Genomic DNA, 11562 nt, shown 5'->3' on the forward strand with positions numbered 1-11562 from the left:
ATGTTAAGGCTTTTAATTTAAAATTATTATTAATTTATATTTTGTAATAAATCGATGTAAAACTTACTACTTCTTTTAATTTAACTTCCTGAAATCATATTTTGGAGTCCTATGAACACACAATACAGGCACACATGACACATGACAGGCATTCTGGATCATTCATTGCCTTTTGTACAGATTCTGAGACTTAAAGTAAATCGCCCTGGCCTATAGCGACCAGCATTAAGTGTATAAATGCTATATGGCTATTATACATGTTTTTAATACGAATATAAGGGTTGATATTTTAACTAAATAACTCTCACACCTTCTTGAATACTAGATAATGGTTTACTGGTGGAACTGTTAGAATGTCCATTTTGTTCCGATAACAAAGTACGTACAATTCGGGGTGTGTGTGAAGTAACATCGCAACAATGAAAACCTGTTAGATGTTAGTTGTATTAACCTGAATGTACTCGAGTAGAGATTTTACATCAGGCCACGGTCCTCAGCTAACACGGAATTTTTTTTAATAGGCATAAGATATTTAAATAGGCATTTATTTGAAGCTGATTTAGGTATAGTACTGTATTTTTGTTTTGTATTGTTTTTGGCAAACAAATCAAACGAAAAAACTCTTACCACATTACATAAATATTAAATAATAAAAAATAAAACCGTTTTCGTCAGGTTTTAAATTGTTTGACAAAGCAAAATTTAGTATAAAGTAGTATAGTTGAACATATTATACTAGTTCTAATTTTTTCCCCATATGGTTACGTTTGAGATAGATATAGATCCTTTGATACATCCTTAATGAATTAATAGGCAAAATAAATCTTATAAATCACCATATATCTTTTTGTGTTTACGTAAAAACATGTGCTGCAAGTAAATTGAACGTTATATTGTGACATTAAATTATATAATAAAATAAAAACCAAATTATATCAATCCTAATTCCTTGCATTATTTTTCTATGATGCCTATAATAGTTGTACTGTACCATTAATTTACATGAGTATTTTCATGATTAAAATGCCTCTCTTATAAGTACGTTAGAGGTTCGTACTATGTACATAGAGTAATTACTCACTAGACTGTTAAGCTATTGTTAAGAAGCTATTGTCAAGAATAAGACTTACATTATATACCAGAGCATCTAACACTTTAAAGAACAATTAAGTGTACGCTGTTAGTAATACACCACACATAGTGGTATTATTATTATTATTATTATTATTATTTGTTGTCATGAGAGCCGAAGCCCCCTGACTGCTTACCCGGTACCTATCCTCCAGGACATACCCGGGCCCCATGATGTAGGCCGAAGCTTACGCATCAACCTTTAGCACATCATGGGCGGATGACTTAAGGTCATCAGGCTCGCCGGCTGCCGAAGCAGACCCTTCGAAAAGAGGGTTGCCCCTCAATCCTAACCAGGGATTCCGGCTGCTTGTTTAAGCGTCACTCCACCTGGGTTCCACTAGGTCGGAACCTAGAGGTCCATAGTAGAGCGCCCCGACGCATTTAGTGCAAGCAACACTCGGGACCTATCTCATCCCTGACAGGCAGAACCCGCCATCAATAGCCAGGAGGAAGGGGACCATCAGCACGCTGACGGGGGGAACCCCAACCTCCCATTTACACCGCTGCCCGATCGAGGCCTGACCCATTGCTGGGAACCAGAGATATCCAGAGCGATAGATCCCCAGATACCCCTGGCGGGCTCGGACCCAGCACCCGATCTACTTCGTTTGCCCGTCAGACCCAACATCACTGCCAGGCCATCAGGGTTTCCCAAAAGGAGGCAGGTATAGAAGTGGGACCCACCCGGATGAACCTATCCACCAGAGGTGGCGACACCCTTGACTCAATTGAGGTTCCGGGAAGAACCCCCCACACTCAAGATAACCATACCGTCCGTGCTCAGAGACAGGGATAGGTTTGCATAAGTACCTACAAACCATTGCCCTCACACTGCGGAAAGTTACGTTGCCCTTGAGTGTCCCCGTGAGCTGCGGGTACTTGCCCGTTTTCACCTCCAGGAAAGGTTACTTCCAAAGTCGAGGATTTGCCCACTGAATGCTGGTCGCACACCACAAGCAGGCCGAAGCCCAAAGTACCACAGACACAGGTAGGTTAGAGATTATGATGTACTTCCATCTCTCCTAGAGCTAAACACCCCTCCATCCTGGATAAAGGAATGTCACTGGGACCCGATGCCCAGTCGACCATGTCTGTGGCCAACTTGAAATGCCGATACCAACATGGAGCATTTACCTCCCCTCTGGGGGCTAGGTATTTCACCTCCCAGGACGAGGCTACTTCCAAAGTCGAGGATATGCCTCACAAAATGTCAGTCGAACACAACAGGTAGGACTCAGTCACAACCACAGTTACAGGTAGTTGAGGAGAGGCGGAATTAACGGCGTCACTGAGAGCTAAACACCCCCCCCACCCTGAATGGAGGGAATGTCACTGGAGGCTCCCCCTAAGGGGCTGGCGCTTACCAGTCGTCCATAACTGTGGTCTACCTGAAGTGCCGGGTCTGACACCGGGCAGTTACCTCCCCTCTGGGAGAGCTAGGGTCCGCGTGGTTGCCCAGGCCACGAACCCACGCAAGCGTGAGCCCCCTGCGGTTACACATAGTGGTATAACCATAGATAAAACATAACTAAGATTAATTTAGTTTTACAAAATGTACAATACGTACTGTGTAAATATTGTAAAACAGCTAACCGCCAAGTTAAGTAAACGGCTGAGATTATAATCTGGCGATAGGTCCCGAAACAACATACCCGATTTTAATAAGGTAATAAATTGAAATAATAACATACAAATATATGGGGGTGTAACTTTTAGTTTTTTCAAAAGTTCATGGGTACTTTGGGATTTATATATGGATTGACATCTGTTGTATCAAGACAATCTACTTTATCTAGACTAAACATGAGTACCTGGGGACCGAGCTTTGCTCGGGGACCCCCACTCTGCGATGCCAGCCTTTACTACTTCCTTCACCATTTCCTACGTCACGGACCTGTTTCCTTCCCATCTCATACCATTTAAGTATTATTGATACATCAATCTAACTGCCACAAACGGTTCCCACACTCTGCGATGCTAAACTTTACTACTTCCTACGTCGTGGACCTTTTTTCATTTTTTTCCATAGCATTTTAGTATTTCTAATACATTAATTTAATTTCCACAGACATAACCCACACTCTGCACTGCCAGCATTTACTACTTCTTTCACCATTTTCTATGACTTGGACATGTTTCCATCCCTTCTCATAGCATTTCAGTATTTCAATTTCAGATACATAAATCTAACTGTTACAATTGGTTTCCAGTTCTCAGACTCCACACTGCTCGCCTTTACTACTTCCTTCACTTCTTCCTACGTCACGGACCTGTTTTCCTCCCTTCCCATTGCATTTCAAGATTGTAGATACCTTAATCTAATCCTCATAAACAGTTCCCACACTCCAGACTGCTCGCCTTGACTACTTCTTTCACCACTTCCTACGTCGCAGACCTGTTTTCCTCCCTTCCCATTGCATTTCAAGATTGCAGATACCTTGACTGGGACGGGTGGCGCCGTCCTGTAATCCAGCTACTAGGAGGTCACGAATTGTGGATATTTATAGGGATGCACTGTGGATGCGATGCTCCCTGGTGTGGATTAACGTCCGCACTAGTGAGTACTACGAATATCCGCAGTACTATCCTGATAATTAGACCAATTCGTAAATTACAAGGAAGAATGTGGTTCGGATTCCACTATAAACTGTAGGTCCCTTAGTTGCCATTAGCTGTATGGGCTATTAATTAACAGCTGTGTCTAAGGAACATGTCGGCCTTAGTCACTAACAAGACTACAAGATCGCGACACTCATCCTACACTCATCCTTCACTCATATTTGGGTTAAAATACGCACATAGTGGCGTCCCCATCTTAAATAATTGATATTGAAATTGATATTGATATTGACCTTAATCTAATCCTCATAAACAGTTCCCACACTCCGGACTGCTCGCCTTGACTACTTCTTTCACCACTTCCTACGTCGCGGATCTGTTTCCCTCCCTTCCCATAGCATTTTAGCATTGCAGATATCTTAATCTAATCGTCATAAACAGTTACCACACTCAGGAATACTCGCCTTTACTACTTCCTTCACCACTTCCTACGTCGCGGACCTCTGTTTCCCTCCCTTCTCATAGCATTTTAGGATTGCAGATACCTTAATCTAATCGTCATAAACATTTCCCACACTCCGGACCGCTCACCTTTACTATTTCCTTTACCACTTCCTACATCACGGACCTGTTTCCTTACCTTCCCATAGCATTTTAGGATTGCAGATACCTTACCATCCTTATGGAACAGCTGGAGCCACTTTTATTGTTAATCCTGTCTGGTTTTCTGTAGATGTCGTGTTTTGTTTACAATTTGTTTCTATTATTTTAGGGTTAGTTTCTCATTATTTGTGTCGGTTAAATATAGCCAACGATAGTAATACAGTAATATAGTACGGTAATATAGTGAACGAGTTATCGTTTACGATTGAATAGTATTATTTGGTCAAACGAGGTTTTAAATTACTGAAATAACAAGAAACAAATTGTAAACAAAGCACGACATCTACAGGAAACCGGACAGAACTAACAATAAAATTGGCATCAGCTGTTCCATAAGGATGGGAAATCTACCTTAATCTAATCGTATTAACAGATCCCACACTCCGCACTGCTAAGTTAGCCTTTACTACAATGTATCGAGTAAGCTTCAGTATAATCATTGCTCAATAGTAACAAGTGATGTTTTTTTGCTTTTGTGCTGTATTTTGTAATTTCTAGTATACTGTGGGTAGTTGCCTTTATGAACACATGTGTTACAACTTACAAGTATTTTGTTTAATCATTGCTCAATAGTAACAAGTGATGTTTTTTTGCTTTTGTACTGTCTTTTGTAATTTCCAGTATACTGTGGGTAGTTGCCTTTATGAACACATGTGTTACACCGCAACTTACAAGACTTTTGTTTACTTTTTCCTTGTTATATAATTCAACCAACATGGTTACTTAGCAACCCATAAGACTAATGTTAAAAATATGTGACTTTCAGTTTTATTTTTCGACGTAATTAGATTTTTGTTGGCAGTTGTAACTGTAGTAAACTCGTTTTTAGGCCAAAAATAATCTATTTACAACATTTGAAGAAAATCGTCGGATCCGTTTTCGAGATCTTAGTACAAGCAAGCAAGCATACATACATACAAGCAAACATTGCTCGTATTAGAGTATAGGATTTGTATTGATTGTTTGAATTAATTAATTAAATGCTTCGGAATCCTATACAATAAAGTCGTGGATTATTAAATGTAAAATCATATAAAAAGAAACATATCAATTGAATGTGAAATTAAAAAAAAATAAAGTCAGACTTAATTTGGGTAGGATCACAGAAACCTTTTTACATTAAATATGTTTACCGTGTGAATTTAAGCAGTGGGTGAGTGAAATAGCTAGGCCAACCGTAATGTTAAAAGTACGAAAGTTGAAACTAAATATAATTTAACAAACACGTTTTGTAATGTTTGACATCTGAAAGAGCCTACATCAACGCAGATCCTGAGGAACAGATGATCCTTAGATCCTCCTACTTGGCACAGAATAATCCTGCTTTATCCAGATGACCAAGTCGTCATTCTTATCACGTACCACTCACATGTTGCTTCAAGTAATTACTACTGTAATAACTACCTACGGACCAGAGGTTACAGTATGTCACAATTCCAGTGTGTTGTTGAACTGGGTACGAATCCAGGTTCTTTTTATGACATAAAATATAATATTATAATGGTTTTGGTATCCAAGTATTAAGTAATGTGTAAGGGGTATTCAATAATCGTTCTAGATAACTTCTTGATTAGTGTTTCAAGTGTTGATGTTACTATAGAGCTTTAATAAAGAACGTCTTCCAAAACTATTTTATATTTAAATTTTACCGAAAAAAATTTCAAGACTGTAATGTGCATACAAGATTGTGCAATGATAGCGATAGAATCTGATTTCATTTGGTCATGCAGGACTTCATCAGGACCAATCGAAAACTGTGGGAAATCTTTAATAAACTTACATCGTTAATAAGTGTTTACGGTGTAGGTGTAGATTAGATGTATTGACAAGTTTCATCTGGGATAATGAATGAACGAATGAATGAGTGAATGAATGAATGAATGAATTAATTAATGAATGAATGAATGAATGAATGAATGAATGAATGAATGAATGAATCAATGAATGAATGAATCAATGAATGAATCAATGAATGAATGAATGAATGAATGAATGAATCAATGAATGAATCAATGAATGAATGAATCAATGAATGAATGAATCAATGAATGAATAAATGAATGAATAATTGAATGAATAAATGAATGAATAAATGAATGAATAAATGAATGAATAAATGAATGAATGAATCCATGATTTATTCCGTAAATGTGTATAGGAGATTACGCATTTCTACTGTAAGTTTGATTGACCCCTCCATACCTTGTCCAAGTAATCCCTGTAGTAAAGTGTCACAGTTTCCAGCTTGTGATAAGACAATCATAAGTTAACTGGCGTGACAAGAACTAACATGCATTCATTTACAATTTAATATGCAATGTTGGATTTGTAGAAACCATAATATACAATCTTTACAAAATTTTGATCCTAAAGAGTGCAACATTGATGAAAACTAGCCAGAAAATCCCTACATTATATAATTTAGGAACAAAATATAATTAAAACCTAAACAAAACTATGTAGTAAGTGCAGTTTTTAAACGTACAACAAACTACATCCCTCACGGAAGTTTCAATAAGATAATTATAAAATAATAATATGGGGCCTAAATAAAAATGGCAATTAGAGATTCGAATCATCCTACAAAATGGAACATTTGTATATTCCGAAAAAGGAATATATTTTGACTGATTTTAGTTAAATTAAGTAAAAATAACTTGTTCAAATGCACAAATGGTTGATTTCCGTTTAACGAATAACTGGGTTTTAAACACACGGAGCAAGTCACTTTACGCTCTCTTGAATGTGTATAGTTCCCGGGTTTAACGCGTGTACATCTCTCTTGTTTCCGTTTGGTTGTTTAGGAAAAGGATGACAAATTCCCCATTTCAAAGTACAGATTTTACTATATAATTTTCTTCTGAAAAATCTACTTTATAAATACTCGTTCATATAACTTTAAGCTGGACGTTAAAATTTATTTTCGATAACTTTAAAACTCCTTTTGAAGTGTAACACAGCGTATAACAGTGAGAAAATTACAGTACTTTCAATTTTGCTAATTTCCCCCACAATATGTTAGACATTAGTCACAATTTGAGTAATAGTAGCCATAACAGTGTGTATTCACAAAATAATGGAATAAGCTCGTTTAATTCAATATAAATGCTTTAGCAAGGCACAAAAAAAAACTCGACTGTTATTTCCAGCAACGCACGAACGCACAGCTTCGCTGATTTTCAAGCTATTATTCCGTTTATCCCCCGTTGAAATGAAATGCCATACATTCCATCAATGATATTAGCTTTTGGCTTATTTCTGCTGTTGCAGGTTTCACTTACTTTATTAAATGTTTGCATTGAAGAATTCTATAAAGCCAAATCAATTGAATTCGAATAAATATAACTAAACCCCAGATAATGGCAAGAGAACTCAATAACCTAAATACTACTCACTCGTTTTAAAAAAAAATATTATTCACCGAGAATGATAAAAATATATTTTAAAGAGAATTTTTTTCTTTATTTGACTTATGAACTTTAAGAGGATTTTAAGAGAAAAGGTCTTATTTAACTTGCACGATTAATCTATTACGCGTAATATTCCAATTAGTACAATAATAACTTTTCAATATTAAAAATAAAAACTAAACGAACTGTTAAATAAAACCATGCATTCTTGGGCCCTCGGTAGTGACAGTTTATTTTGAGTTTTAACATTTTTTAAATTCCAACTCACTAGCCTTTGTATTATTAAGATAACAACTTTCTCATCAACAAGTTTCATATACATTTTGGTATATTGAGTCTGGAAGTTAACATTGACAATTGACTTTAGGTTGCTTGCTAATAAATTACATTGTTAGCTTTACATGTGTTCAAAACATCTTACAATAACAATACCAAATGTAGATAGACAATCTAAAGACTAAAACAATCACTCAGCTTTACGAGTAAATTAAAACGAAAATATGAGAAAAGCTTCATGTTTATAGCGTTGGAGAGCGGAGATAAGAAGAGGAAGCCACGATCAAGCCATTAAGATATGAACAATCTCGCATGCGTGCCGTGTAAACTTTATCACAGGCTGCATGAGAAAACAGTTTTACCTTTCGTATTTATTCAGTTTCATGTTGTTGGTTGTTCAGTAATAGTTAATGTAGTAATTATACTCGTGCAAAAAATACACTGTCGTTTACAATTTAATAAATAAACAATTGAAACCAATGGAAAAAGTTAAATATTTTAGTATTTACAAGTTATATTTTGTCTAAACAGTAATGTATAACGTTGACATTGAAAAACCTCCATAAACTATTTATAGATAACCTTAAAGTCATAGAACCTGTTTGTTCAACATTATCTTTGATGAGAGCTCGTATGGTAATTTTATTCTACGATTACATTTTGTGCATAAAAATATAACTGATAGACACCTATGTTCTTTTGACGCAAGAAATAGTTTAGCTTACCAGACATCATCGGTCATACTACAACGGATCATAGAGCTTAAAACATAATTTTTAAATGAGTACATTATATTTGTAATCAATTTTTAGGAACTATAATACCTATACCTATACCTGAACAAATAACCTTATTTAAGCTAGAAATGCATTTGAGTTAAGAAAAGGATAAAAATTATATAAATTAAAATATGCTCTTAAAATTGAAAATATTGACTCATCATAGACCAATAAATGAAATAAACTTTCATTAAGTATTGCTCGATTTGTAGGAAATGTGATTCTATATAAAAATTTTAAACTTCACAGCCAATGAAATCAAGACCGGATTGATGCCGCTTTATGGACAAGAAGTTGTAAAGCAAAGTTTACTGCTGTGCGTGACGCCGATGATATCCATATCACACTTTATCTCACTTTGGTGTTTATTCATTGCTTATGGCCATCTAAACTTTATTTAGGCTTGGTTTAATAGTTTAGTTTAACAATGACAATTAACTCCGGATTTTTGACTGATAAAATGTAAGAAGCAAAATAGTCTTTAATATTTATTAGATAATGTTATTCACCTATAACCAACTATCTTAGGCATGCATATTGAAATATTCTTTTGTAATTAGAATACATTTCAAACTACTTAGATAATCCTGGCAAAATAAATTTAACTGAATTTAACTGACCTGATTTGGCATTGACAATTTGAAACTGAAGAAATCAATAGTCAAAGGTTATAGACATCCCTATATATTAGTAACTGACCTCTCTGATGACTTCTAGATGGCTGTCTCTCTGTCTTATGGTTACAGACAATGGCAATAAGCATTGTGTCTTAAATATACAGGGTGGTAAAAAAGTCCCAGGACAGTTCATTATTTTAAAAAATAATGTAGATAGAGCTACAATACTTGGTACAAAGTTACAGGGCATAAAACTCTATTTTAACACATATTCAGTGATCCAATAACTCTTCAGGGGGACGGCCCACAAGGAGTCTGAAGCAAATCTTAAATAGAAGCATAGGTCAATATGCACATCAAATTAAAGGTCTGTTTTAGAAGAATTCAATGCCGCAAACCGCACTTCATAAGGTTGATCTTGCGCAAAATGACAGTTGTTCAAAGATTCATTTAATTTACATTGCTAATATACGCTTTCTCGTTAGGGGGCACAGCCCTAGGAATCGGAAGAAAATTTTTAAAGTAAGAATAGGTCGATATGCACATCAAATTAAAGGTCTTCACTTGTAGATTACGATGCCGTAAATTCAAGCTCAAAAGAATGCCTGAGTAAAAAATGGCAGTCGTTCAACAATTCAAAATAGCGGATTCAAGAAATCTTTGAACATCTGCCATTTTGCGCAGAATCAACCTTTTGAAGTGCGGTTTGCGGCATTGTATTCTACTAAAAAATACCTTTAATTCGATGTGCATATTGACCTATGCTTCTATTTAAGATTTTCTTCCGACTCCTTGTGGGCCGTCCCCCTGAAGGGTTATTGGATCACTGAATATGTGTTAAAATAGAGTTTTATGCCCTGTAACTTTGTACCAAGTATTGTAGCTTTATCTACATTATTTTTTAAAATAATTAACTGTCCAGGGACTTTTTTACCACCCTGTATATATTTTTAGCATGTAAAACATTTACAATATCAAGCTTGGCCCACTGCTGTAGCTTTGACTATTAATACAACTTCAGTATCCAATGGTCAATGGTTGTAGTAAAATTGATAACCATCCATCATAACTGATATTTTGTTAATCACCGTGAATAATATTATTTTACGTTTTCAATACTGATATAAAACGTAATTTTTTTTTACAAAACCACAAAATAAAATTGCTTTATTTGTGTACTTTCTCTCGCATTATCTGTATAAAACTATGACTTCTTCATCAGTGGAAAATAGAAAAATAGTCCTTAATCCAAACTTAAATTTATTAAACCAGTTAAAGGTTTTCCATCCTACATTATTTCTGGTTATTCGTTTAATAATAGCTCAGCGAAGAAATAGCAATTTATTTACGTCCAAAACACTAAACGTCAACCTTTAGAACCGCACACGCCATAATGTCTAAAATTAGTCGCATAATTGAATCGGTTATTACCGCCACCTATGACTCAGTTGTTGTGAAAACACAGGGCGCAGGTTAAAACTAACATTGGTGTTGCTAATGTATACAACGATCTGTTATGACATTTTAAGCATGGACACGTTGACATTTCCTAATCGACTTTACACTTCTAACGTTTAAATAGTAATCGATAATACCAATAGGTTTTTACTTTTTACCAATTGATAATACGGTTGATAACCAATAATACCTATTGATAAGCGATACCATTGGTATTGCTAGCCTGGTAACCACCAGTTGTAATCGAAACTTGGACGTCAATGCCAGAGGGTCAGGTTCGCTCCCTAGCATATTAACCTGTTGCGTCGTTTCCACATAAAGACTTTCTTATAAATTATTACGTTAACGCTATCAAAATGATAATACTGGTTATATTGGTAATGAATGCAAGGATTGGACACATATTAATATACTAAGGGTTTAATTGGTACGAATATTAATAAATATCCTCATACAGGTTGTAGTTACACCTTTTTACAATACTTGAGGCATAGACCCTCGGTAGATCATCATGTAAATAAAAACCGATTACTTGCATATTAAAACTATTCCTAATTATTAGCTTTACAGTGTTGTCTGTCTTATGATTTGGGTTTACAATTCACATATTAAAATGTAAAATATAAATGTGCACAATCGTGGAATATTTAATTCCCATGTTTGGTT

The sequence above is a fragment of the Macrosteles quadrilineatus genome, unplaced genomic scaffold, assembly GCF_028750875.1.
Source record: "Macrosteles quadrilineatus isolate MER2022 unplaced genomic scaffold, UCM_ALF_1.0 Scaffold_5__1_contigs__length_97177068, whole genome shotgun sequence".
In the NCBI taxonomy this organism is placed as follows: domain Eukaryota; kingdom Metazoa; phylum Arthropoda; class Insecta; order Hemiptera; family Cicadellidae; genus Macrosteles; species Macrosteles quadrilineatus.